Here is a 13,048-nt window from a genome sequence, read left to right as displayed (position 1 = left end):
CTGTCCAGGCCTGCTAAACAATGACAACTACAACAAAAAAATAGCCGGGCATTGTGGCGGGCACATGTAGTCCAGCTACTTGGGAGTCTGAGGCAAGAGAATCATTTAAGCCCAAGAGTTTGAGGTTGCTGTAAGCTGTGACGCCACGGCACCCCACTGAGGGTGACATAGTGAGACTCAGCCTCAAAAAAAATAAAAATAAAAATGTACTTAAAATAAACAAACTGGAATAACCATGTACTACTGACATTAATTTATTTAAAAGTCTTAAAATAATAACTACAGTAAGTATACTACAAAAGATGGTCTTTAAAATGGAATTGAACTTTGTGATACTCTTTCTTTTTCCTCCATTGTTAAGAATCCACAAAAATATCTCATCATAGATAAGCACCATCTGCAGACTGGCTGCATCAGAATCACCTGGGGAGCTTTAAAAAATACCGAATCCCAGACAGAGAGATCACCAGGACAGAATAAGGAGTCCAGAAATAGACCCAAATCCATGTGGGAATTTAGTGTATGCTAAAGGTGGCATTTCAGATCAGTAGGGGGAGGACAGATTATTCAATATGGTGCTGGTTCAACTGGCTAGCCACTTGGAAAAAATTAAAGCTGTATCTCTACCTTATTCCAATCACCAAAATAAATTCCAGATGGAATTAAGAAAAAAACTACTCTAAAAGGACTACAAAAGAAACATGAGATGTGGGTGGAGCCTGTGGCTCAGTGAGTAGGGCAACAGCCCCATATACTGAGGGTGGAGGGTTCCAACCCGGCCCTGGCCAAACTGCAACAAAAAAATGGTGGGGCATTGTGGCCGGTACCTGTAGTCCCAGCTACTAGGGAGGCTGAGGCAAGAGAATCACCTAAGAGCTGGGGGTTGCTGTGAGCTATGACATCATGGCCCTCTACCAAGGAGACAAAATGAGACTCCGTCTCTAAAACAAGAAGAAAAAAAGAACATGAGATGTTTTCCTTTTATAATCTTGGGGTAGGAACTACCTTTAACAATCATTGATTGAATACTTACTCTCTGCCTAACTCTGTGCTGGGGGCTACACACGGAGACTAATGGAGACCCCTGCCCTCCAGAAACTCATGTTTTAATAAGGGTGATCTCCAACAGTGGTGCCCAGGTTCTAAGATTTCACTGACTGTTAATAGTAACTTGAAAATCATTTTTAGAAAAGGGCCTTGGCACCTCAGCCTTCTGAGTAGCTGGAACTACAAGTGCATGCCACCCTGCCCAGCAACAATCTTATTTTTTAATAATCTTAGAGTGAGGGAAGCATTCCTATGCACAAAACAAAATCTCAAAGCCATTATGCAAAAGATCAATAAATTTGACTACATAAAAACGAATGACAAACAAAACAAAACAAATGGCCCTGGTGAAGGGGATGTAGAGATAGGTTGATTAATAGGAGGTTTTCTTTTAGGGTGATAAATATTTTGAAACTAGCTGGTCATGGTAGCTCATGCCTATAATCCTAGCCCTCTGGGAGGCCGAAAAGGGTACATTGCCCTGAGCTCACAGGTTCAAGACCAACCTGAGCCAAAGTGAGACCTCATCTCTAAAATAACCGGTTGTTGTGGTGGGTGCCTGTAGTCCTAGCTACTTGGGAGGCTGAGGCAAAAGAATTACTTACACACAAGAGTTTGAGGTTGCTATGAGCTGTGATGCCACAGCACTCTACCAAGGTAACAAAGTGAAACTCTGTCTCAAAAAATATATATATTTTGGAACTAGATAGGAGTGGTGGTTGCACAACATTATGAACATACTAAATACCACTGAATTGTAAACTTTAAAATATTCTATAGTTGGCTCGGCGCCTGTGGCTCAAGCGGCTAAGGTGCAAGCCACATACACCTGAGCTGGCGGGTTCGAATCCAGCCCGGGCCCACCAAACAATGATGGCTGCAACCAAAAAAATAGCCAGGCGTCATGGCGGGCACCTGTAATCCCACCTATTTGGGAGGCAGAGGCAGGAGAATCACTTGAGCCCAGGAGTTGGAGATTGCTGTGAGCTGTGATGCCATGGTACTCTACCCAAGGTGACAGCTTGAGGCTCTGTCTCAAAAAAAAAAAAATTAAATATTCTATAGGCTCAGTGCCCATAGCTCAGTAGGTAGGGCACCAGCCACATACACCAGGGCTGGAGGGTTCGAACCCAGCCCAGGCCTGCTAAACAACAATGACAACTACAACAACAAAAAAAATAGCTGGGCGTTGTGGTGGGCACCTATAGTCCCAGCTACTTGGGAAGCTGAGGCAAGAGAATTACTTAAACCCAAGAGTTTGAGGTTGCTGTGAGCTGTAATGCCCCAGCACTCTACCTAGGGTGGCATAGTGAGACTCCGTCTAAAAAAAATAATAATAAAATAAAATGTTCTATAAATTTCAATTTAAAAAATAAACGAAGTCAGGTGCAGACTCGTCCCGGTAATCCCAACATTTTGGGAGGCCAAGACAGGAGGATCACTTGAGCCCAGGAGATTGAGAACAGCCTGGGCAACATAGCAAGATTCCTTCTCTACAAAAAATTAAAAGTATGGTGGCACACACCTGTATTCCTAGCTATTCGGGAGGCTGAGGCAAGAGGCTTGCTTAAGCCTAGGAGTTGGAGGCTGCAGTGAGCTATGACATTGCACTGCACTCCAGCCTGGGTGACAGGTGAGACTTCATCTCTTAAAAAAAAGTAAGAAAGGTGGCGCGTGTAGCTGAAGTGGCTAAGATGCCAGCCACATACACCAGAGCTGGCGGGTTCAAATCCAGCCCAGGCCTGCCAAACAACAATGACAACTACAACCAAAAAATAGCCAGGCGTTGTGGCTGGCACCTGTAGTCCAGCTACTTGGGAGGCTGAGGCAAGAGACTTGCTTAAGCCCAGGAGTTTGAGGTTACTGTGAGCTGTGATGCCACAGCACTCTACCCAGGGCAACAGCTTGAGGCTCTGTCTCAAAAAAGAAAAAAAAAAAAAAAACTCAAGAGTTTGAGGTTGCAGTGAGCTACGATGGACTCCTAATCCTCTAGCCTCAGACTCCCAGAGTGCTAGGATTACAGGTGTGAGCCACCACACCTGGCCTTACTGCTAAGATTTTTTTTTTTTTTTTTTGAGACAGAGCCTCAAGCTGTCGCCCCGGGTAGAGTGCTGTGGCATCACAACTCACAGCAACCTCCAACTTCTGGACTGATGCAATTCTCCTGCCTCTGCCTCCCAAGTAGCTGGGACCACAGGCGCCCGCCACAACAGCTGGCTATTTTTTGGTTGCAGCCATCATTGTTGTTTGGTGGGTCCGGGCTGGATTCAAACCCGCTGGCACCCTAGCTGCTTGAGCCACAGGCGCAGAGCTACTGCTAAGATTTTTTTTCTTACAAACACACTCACATTATACATTGCACTATACTATTCTTATAACTCAAGCACACATATAGGTTCAAAGGACTGTTTATAATAGCAAATAAACAACCCAAGTACATCTTCGAGTATGAATATGGTACATCTATAGAGTGGACTCTTACCTAGCTATTAAAATGAATGAGGCCGGATGAGGTAGCTCATGCCTGTAATCCTAGCACTTTGTGAGGCCAGGGCTGGAAGAGCACTTGGAGTCAGGAGTTCAAAATCAGCCTGAACAACATAGCAAGATACTATTCTACAAAAAATTGAAAAATTAACTGGGTGTGGCAGCATGAACCTGTAGTCCTAGCTACTCAGAAGGCTAAGACAGGAGGCTCACTTGAGCCCAAGACTTGGAGGCTGAAATGAGCTATGATCAAGCTACTGCACTCCAGCCTGGTGACAGAGCAAGACCCTGTCTATGCACATGAATATATGTGTGCGCGTGCGCGCACAAAAGAGTGGGAGGAATGAAGAATGATATGTATCTATATGTAACATATGAAACACTACCCAAGAGACCGAGTGCAGTGGCTCATGCCTGTAATCCTAGCACTCTGGAAGGCCAAAGTGGGTAGACAGCTTGAGTTCACGAGTTTGAGACCAGCCTGAGCAAAAGCATGACCCCCATCTATGCCGAGGATGGCGGGTTCAAACCCAGCCGCAGCCAAACTGCAACAACAACAAAAAAAATAGCTGGGCATTGTGGCAGGCGCCTGTAGTCCCAGCTGCTCGGGAGGCTGAGGCAAGAGAATCACGTAAGCCCAAGAGCTGGAGGTTGCTGTGAGCTGTGTGAGGCCACGGCACTCTACCGAGGGCCATAAAGTGAGACTCTGTCTCTACAAAAAAAAAAAAAGTAGAAAAACTGAAGCTCGGCACTCGGTAGCTCAGTGAGTAGGGCACCGGCCACATACACTGAAGCTGGTGGGTTCGAGCCCAGCCTGGGCCTGCTAAACAACAATGACAAATGCAACCAAAAAATAGCCAGGCGTTGTGGCAGGCACCTGTGGTCCCAGCTACTTGGGAGGCTGAGGCAAGAGAATCCCTTAAGCCCAAGAGTTTGAGGTTGCTGTGAGCTGTGATGCCACGGCATTCTACCTAGGGTGACACAGTGAGATTCTGTCTCAAAAGAAAAAAAAAAAGAAAGAAAGCAAGAAAGAAAAGAAAAGAAAAGAAAAAAAACTAAGGCAAGAGAGGATCGCTTGAGCCCAAGAGTTGGAGGTTGCTGTGAGCTGTGATGCCACAACACTCTACCCAGGGCGACAGCTTGAGACTCTGTCTCAAAAAAAAAAAAGGCTTTGGGACCGTAGCTCAGTGATTAGATCACTGGCCACAAGAACATTTAATTTGGGGGCTGAGGGAGTGTGAAGCAATGTCCATAATAGTTTTATCATCCAGGCTTGGCACCTGTAGCTCAAGCAGCTAAGGTGCCAGCCACATACACCAGAGCTGGCGGGTTCAAATCCAGCCCGGGCCCGCCAAACAACAATGACAACTACAACCAAAAAATAGCCGGGCATTGTGGCCGGTGCCTGTAGTCCCCAGCTACTTGGGAGGCTGAGGCAAGAGAATCGCTAAAGCCTAGGAGTTGGAAGTTGCTGTGAGCTGTGAGGCCACCACACTCTACCCAGGGCGACAGCTTGAGGCTCTGTCTCGAAAAAAAAAATAGTTTTATGATCTAGTGAATGCATTTCCAGACCATACACAAGGAATCAATAGCCACCTTTAAGGAGTGACACTGAAATTGGGGGACAGGAAGAGAAATGTATGCCTGGATTTTACACCTTTTCGTACTTCTTAAATTTTTTAATTTAAAAAAAATATAAATTATACCATGAAATATACTTTCATAACTTTTTCAGATTAATTTTTAAATGATAAAATAGCTGAGACATAGGAAAAGTATAGATAATAATGATGCAGGTGTTTCCTGCCACCTAGAGTGAATCATTTAGCATGGCAGACATAATTTGAAAAACCTGTGCACTCTTCTAGGACCCCACTCTCCTCTTCCCTCCCTCCCTAGAAGTGACACTATTCTGAATTTGGTGCATATTTTTATTCCCGTGCATTTAAAAAAGTCATTACTTCTATTTGTATCAATAAACAGCATACTGCCTCGCATGTTTTGTCCTTTACCTAAAAAGTATTCATCCACACAGTATAGCTCTTAGACTGTGGCAGAACTTGGACCCCTGAGCCGTAGATGGGTCCCCTCTGGCCCTCTGGTTCCTGTACCCCTCTCCACAGAGGAAGGAATCTAGGCGTCAAAGGAATGTGAATGTGCACCTCTGAGCCTGTGAGCCTCTTACTGACCACACCCAGGATACTTGAGACAGAGAACTCTTAGCCAAAACAGCCTCCAGCCTGCCCCTAGCGCCTAAGCAGAACTCTTTCCAAAGGCCCATCCCCCTGACAGTGGACCATCTATCTGCTTGTGCACCTCCAGGCCAGAGAAGCAGCCAAGGGGCTATCGTTGCGGAGGGGTGGGTGGGTGTTCACAAACCGGGGTTAGGGGAGTTGGGGTGGGAAGGAGATGGGGTAGGCTTCCATTTGCATTCTTGCCTTGAGTTTCCCCCTTCATACACGGGTTTAATTCTGTGCATTTGGCAACTTACTTTTCCACACGTTACATTTTAAAGCGTTAACTATGTTAATCCCTATAGCTCCAGTTTGTCGATTCTCAATCCTTAAAGTTTTTAACGTTTCAGATGCCTAGCCTGTATCCAGAAGATTCTGATGGGGGTGGGGTGGGCTAGATGGCTTAAGCAGCTTTCTCTTTTGTGGGCAATCCGGCAGCTGGGTTGGGAAACACAGGGAGGTAAACCCCACTTGGAGTGCCCCCGGCTCTGCACCAGCTAACAGTGCCACTCGGCTGCCCCTGCACAAGGTCCCAGAGTTCCGCCCGGAGGTCTGCAGCCCGCCCTCCTGGTTCAGGCCTGGGAGACCCGGCGGGGGCAGGGAGCGCCCCCTGCTGGAAGCGAACGCGGGCTAAGTGGACTGGCCCCCTATCCCGGTTTCTCTCCACGCCCCCAACCCCGCGCCGTCGCCTCTCAGCCAGCCTTTACCCCCAGCCTGTAGGGCTCATTTAAGGCCTACTCCAATTCGACACGAAAAATTGCCATCTCTTCTGGCTCCAAAACACGTTCATACATAAAGTAGCCATTCTGATAACCCCTATTCCCACATCCTTTATTAACGATGGAGTGGCTGAGTCTGCAGGGCTCAAAACCTGGCCTGTTCACTGATCACTGTGTGACCTCTGGCAAGTCATCGGACTTCTGAATAACTCGACTCCTCATGAATAAAACGGGAACAGTAATATCACCTACCTCATAGGACAGCTTTGAAGAGTGGAGTCAAAGTGTAAAGTGTCTAAAGTGGTGCCCAGCATGTAGCACACATTAGCTACTATCAGGGCCAGACCTACGGCTAATAATTTCAGTGACAGAGTGTTCATATGTGCCAGATGCTGCTCTATATATTTTCTGTTGATTTTATCATTTAATACCACAACTCTATGAGGTGAATGTACTTGCATTCACTCCCACTTTACAGAGGAGGAAACTGAGGCACAAAGAAAGAACTCATGGTGGTGGACCAAGATTTGAGCCCAAGAAAAACTACTCATGAGCCTATGAGTCACTGCATCTTCACAGTGACCTGGTGAGACAGGTACTATCCCCATTATATAAGCAGGGAGACTGAGGCTCAGAGAGGTGAAGTGACTTGCCTCAGATCGTAGAACTAATTAGTTCTTGAGCCATGGCCTGCACTTGACCCAGTTCTGTCTCCTTGCACTGTCTCCTATAATGACATGACAACTCCACTGGGGTGGTGACCCTGTGTGACAAGTGAGGATGCGGAACTGAGATGGCTGAGTGACTTGCTCAAGGTCACAGAACAAGTAAGTAGGGAGCTTTTTCTGTTGGAGGTGGACATTCCGGCCCAGGGACATTCTGTTTGGGGCTCAGCACCTCCTTAGCGCCCTGCTGCAGCCCCCAGCCATGTCTTGTCTTTGTGATCACAGCTCTTCTTCCCAGTCATCTGAATTCAGCACCACTTGCTTCCTGGCCAGCCCCAGCACAGCTGTCAAAGTTATGATCTCAAGCTGTCACTCAGCCTGGGCCTGGCCTACGCATTTGCTCCTGGGCCTCTTGCATAGCTTGGAGCTCAGCTTCCATTCCTCTGACCTCTGGGAGACAGCTGGGACAGTGGAAAGAACAGGGGACTGGAGCCAGATAGTCCAGAGTTCAAATCCAGCCATATCCCACTGAAGGGACATATGAAGCCATATCCCATTTCTGCACAACCTTGATGAATTTCTGTACCCCACACCCCAAGATTTCCATTTCATCACCTCTAAAATAGGGGCAATGGTCCATGCTCTGCAGGCTGTTGTGAGGATAAAATGCAATAATGTGTGCAGTATTTGATATACAATGGGTGCTCGATAAATGTTAGGTTCCTTTGTTAGTCCTTTGCTCCAGACCCTTATCTCCTGCTGGCCCAGAATTTCCCCCCTTCACTTCAAAGATGGTCCCTGGGTCTATGTAGGATGTCTCAACACCAGAGTTGGGTTGGGGTTACAGGCCACAGAGGAGAAGGTCACAGAAGAAGCACTGGACTCATAGGCAGAACAACGTTCTCCAACATAACTCAGTCATTGTTCAGTGGCCCAACAAAGACTGAGCACCTATGATATGCCAGTGACTATGCTCTGTGTCATCGAGTGCTTACCTGTCTAATGTTCAGCCACACAGAATGATGAAGTCTATTTATAGAGCACTTGCACTGTTTCTCACACAGTTTCATTTAATCCTCACAGATGCCACATGAAGTATTAATAATAATACCATCCCTAATTTATAGGTGAGGAAACAGAAGAGTAGGGAATCAAGTAACTCAAAGTGGAGCTGGGGGTCGATCACAGACAGTCTGATTTCAGAGCCTATGGGCTTAGCTGTGCTGCCACACATTCTCCCTTTTGCTCTTCTAGGTTCCCTGTAAGAGCTCTTATTTCCCCAGAAATTGAGACTCACAGGGAATGAAGCCTGTCTGAAGTCACACAGCATGGAAAGTGGGATATGTGCACCTTCAGTTTGGTCTGACTCTAAAGTTCTGTGTCCCATGTTATCCTACTAAGAGCTGACTTGTTCAACAATTTTCTGCCCAGGAGAAAAACAAAAGCGACTCGGGACTGGCTTTGGGAGGCACAGCCGACTGAGGAGGCTAGGAGATGACTGGCAGCATCACACAGTGGCAGGTAGAGCAGGCTAAGGGAACTCAATGGAGGGAGATTCTTCCTAGATTCTGCTAGGAAGGAGTCCCAGAAGGCTTCCTGAAAGAGGTGATGCTTAAGCTGGACATGGAAAAATGAAGAGCCCTGAAAGATCACATGGATTTGGGGGCATTGCCTTGCCAGTGCATACATGATTTGATCCCTCCCTAAACATGGGATTGTTTGGGCCAGTTAATTTTTCTAATCATCTCAAATCCATTCTCTGCCCTTCTGCTCTGCTCTGTATGGCACAGGCTGATTCCTGAAAGCCATGTTTCCTGGGCTCCCCTGCCAACTGGCTTTTGGCTAGGGTCAGCCGGTGGGAAGCCCTGGCGACAGGTTAGCGAGTAAGAGGAAGGGCGAAGCCAGTGTCTCCCCCCATCCCTCTCCGCCTTGAGAAAGGTGAAGTGGGGGTGCTTCAGCAGTTGCAGTGACTCCTCTGTGATTTTAGCTCCATCTAGTCTCCCATCTTCTCTCCACGTGGCCCTGGTTCCTGGCCTCTAGTAATACCATCTCCTCCCTTTATACGTCCATCCCTGGGGGGGTAGCGGCTTCCTGAAATTTATAATCTCAGGTTTGCCCAACTTCCTCTGGTTATTTCTGCCCACCAAACAACTCTGTAGCTAATTCTGCATATTAAATTCTATCTTTTGAATCATCTTTCATAGGTCTTGTTTTCCTAGTTAAACCCCTTATGTTCTATGCCTTAGTTTCTTTGTTTATAAAATGAGAGTTCATTCATTCATTCATACAACAAATAGCTATCTAGTATCTACCTCTGTCTGCAAAACAGGTCAATGATACCATAGGGAACAAGACAGATTAAAGGAGACAGAAATCCAAGCCCTGCCAAACCCTTATGTCTTTGGAACGATCAGATGAGATGTTTGCATACCTGTCACCTACTGCCTGGTGTCAGAAATTGCCATCATAAACAAATAGGCAGACACTATTTGGACTTCAGCCTATTTCCTGAATCCAAGTATTTTGGTCCTATGGACATTTCCCCATTACCCCTATTCCTGCTAATCCTGAAAGATTTAGGACAAATAAAACTAAGTCTTAATTTACACCACAGGGAGTCAACTTAGGGGACCCATTATCCCAAGTGGTGGTACAGTTTTAAGCTATAAATAGGTTTTTAAAAACAGGGTTAGCTAACCTCATAGATGGCAGTGGCCTGGAGAAGGTAGAGATGACCCCAAAGCACCATTCCCCGCCCACCCACTGCCTCCTCTCAGCTCAGCTGCCCTATTAGGGCATCTAGTACAGTAGAAGGAACACTGGATTGGAAATCAGGGTTTGAACTCCAACTCTGCTGATCATCAAGCACATGACCTTGGACAAGTCATTGCACTGCGCCTGAGCCTGTTTCCTCCTCTGTAACATGGAAATATTGAGAGTATCTACTATCTCTGGTTGTTTTTTTTTTTTTTGTTTGTTTGTTTTTTTGGAGACAGAGTCTCACTATGTCACCCTTGGTAGAGTGCCATGGTGACACAGCTCACAGCAACCTCAAACTCTTGGGCTTAAATGATTCTCTTGACTCAGCCTCCCAGGTAGCTGGGATTACAGCTGTCCACCACAACACCTGGCTATTTTTTGGTTGCAGTTGTCATTGTTGTTTAGCAGACCTGGGCTGGGCTCGAACCCACCAGCCTCAGTGTATGTGGGACCCTACTCACTGAGCTACTCACTGAGCCTCAGTGTATGTGGCACCCTACTCACTGAGCTACGGGCACCGCCTGGTTGTTTTGATTATAATTTAAAAAATGCAGTTTGGGCACAGTGGTCTACATCTGTAATCCTAGCCCTTTGGGAGGCGGAGGAGGGAGAATGGTTTGGGAACAAGATTCAAGACCAGCCTGAGCAACATAGACACAGTCTCTACAAAATAAATAAATAAATAAAATTTAAAAATTAGCCAGGTGTGGGGCCACATCCCTGTAGTTCAAGCTACTCAAGAGACTGAGGCAGGATTGGCTGAGCCTGGGAATTTGAGTTTGCAGAGAGTTATGAGGATGCCACTGCACTCCAGCCCAGGCAATAGAACAAGACCTGTTTCTCTCAAAACAGAAAACAACAACAACAACAAAACACACTAACAAAGCACCTAGGCACTGCCTGTGTCTCCGTGAGTAAGGTGCCAGCCCCATATACTGAGGGTGGCAGGTTTGAACCCACCCCAGCAAAATTGCAACAAAATAAAAGCTGGGCATTGTGGCAGATGCCTGTAGTCCCAGCTACTCGGGAGGCTGAGGCAACAGAATCGTCTAAGCCCAAGAGCTGGAGGTTGCTGTGAGTTGTGATGCCACTGCACTCTACTGAGGGCGACAAAGTAAGACTCTGTCTCTAAAAAAAAAGCACCCAATGCCGCCAGCTGGTACTTGGTGAATGCTCAGTAAACATTGGCTAATATGATTCTATCTACTGCAGGAGATCTGGCCAGGACACTCAGCCACTATCCATTAGACTAGGAAACTTGCTGTGTGATCTTGAACAAGTCACTTCTTCTCTTGGCTTCAATTTCCTCATCTGTAAAATGGGGAAATAGTAACTAGTTTGCCTGACTCAGGAAAAGATAAGGTATCATCTAAAACAGATGTTATTATTGCATGAAAAAATGGTATAACAATCTAAAAGTATGAAGTCTTTGGCCTGATCCCTTAGTTTTCTTTTTTTTTTGTAGAGACAGAGTCTCACATTATGGCCCTCGGTAGAGTGCCAGGGCCTCACACAGCTCACAGAAACCTCCAACTCCGGGGCTTAAGCAATTCTCCTGCCTCAGCCTCCCAAGTAGCTGGAACTACAGGCGCCCGCCACAACGCCCGGCTATTTTTTGGTTGCAGTTTGGCCGGGGCTGGGTTTGAACCCACCACCCTCGGTATATGGGGCTGGCGCCTTACCGACTGAGCCACAGGCGCCACCCGATCCCTTAGTTTTCAATTCCAGTTCCACCCCTTACTTAGGTAGATTCCTTTGCTTTCCTGTGCCTCGGTTTCCTTATAGGTAAAATGAGGATGATAATAAGTAGAGAAAGATAATAACTACCTCATAGATTATAAGGATCAAATAAATTAATGTAGATAAAGCACTTTGAACAGTGACTGGCACCAAGTATTTTAAGTGTTATGATTACTAAGCATACTTTACACGGTACCTAGATTGGTTTGGGCTTTAGAATCAAGACAGACCTGGTGCCATATCCCAGCTCCATACTCCTGGCTATGTGATCGTGGACAAGTCACTTCTAAGTCTCAGCTTCCTCTTCTCTGCAAGGAAAATGATAACCATCTCTGCTTCCTTAAGATTCCATAATGCAGCAAAGCACACATACAGCACCTGGCACATTCCCCACTCTTTCTCTCCTAGCTCTTGTCCTCTACATCTTTTTTCTCAATGGTCCACTTTAATGTCCTCGTGACCCAGAGCCCTCGCCAGGAAAGGACCATATTCATACTCTGGTGCACACAAATAACAACTCAAGGCACCCTTTGTCCTTTTTAATAGGTTTTCTCTATAGGAGTTTTGGAGATTCTTTTCCCAAAAATTTGTATCTTGGGGGAGGGTGTGGCTTAAAACAAATTTATTTATTTATTTTAAGAAATTTGGCTCTGCGCCTGTGGCTCAAGTGGCTAAGGCGCCAGCCACATACACCTGAGCTGGCAGGTACAATCCAGCCCGGGCCTGCCAAACAACAATGACTGTTGCAACCAAAAAATAGCCAGGTGTTGTGGCGGGTGCCTGTAGTCCTAGCTACTTGAGAGGTGGAGGCAGGAGAATCGCTTGAGCCCAGGAGTTGGAGGTTGCTGTGAGCTGTGATGCTACAGCACTCTACCCAGAGTGACAGCTTGAGGCTGTCTCAAAAAAAAAGGACAGCGCCTGTGGCTCAAAGCAAAAGGAGTAGGGCGCCGGTCCCATATGCCGGAGGTGGTGGGTTCAAACCCAGCCCCAGCCAAAAAAAAAAAAAAACAGAGACTCACTTAAGCCCAAGAGTTTGAGGTTGCTGTGAGTAGGCGACATAATGAAACTCTGTCTCAAAAAAAAAAGAAAGAAAGAAATTTATTCTCTCAGAGTTCTAGGTCTCAGAATTCCGAAATCAAGCTGTCCATAGGAGCATATTCCCTCCGAAGGCCCTGAAGAACATCCTATCTTGCTTATTCCAGCTTCGGGTAGCTCCAGGCATTCCTTGGCCTAAGGCAGCATAATCCTATCTCCGCCTACTGGGTCTTCACATAGCTTTCCCTATGATCAATTTTTTTTTTCTTCAATTGAGGAAAATAAATTGTGCCACACAAGTGATTTAGAGACAAACCCACGGCACCTTACTCCCTCTCTGCTGCTCTTGCGTTGCAAATAT

At 46.4% G+C, this 13,048-nt stretch overlaps 1 protein-coding gene across 3 annotated transcripts in view; it reads right to left on the bottom strand.

Moving 5' to 3' along the window:
* The window catches only part of MMP9 (matrix metallopeptidase 9), a 39,090-nt gene that overhangs the window by 25,222 nt on the left and 820 nt on the right, over window positions 1-13,048 (bottom strand). The window lies entirely within an intron of this gene.

Source organism: Nycticebus coucang, chromosome 21 (genome assembly GCF_027406575.1).
Source record: "Nycticebus coucang isolate mNycCou1 chromosome 21, mNycCou1.pri, whole genome shotgun sequence".
Lineage (NCBI taxonomy): Eukaryota > Metazoa > Chordata > Mammalia > Primates > Lorisidae > Nycticebus > Nycticebus coucang.
This window is presented reverse-complemented; position numbering and strand designations above follow the sequence as displayed.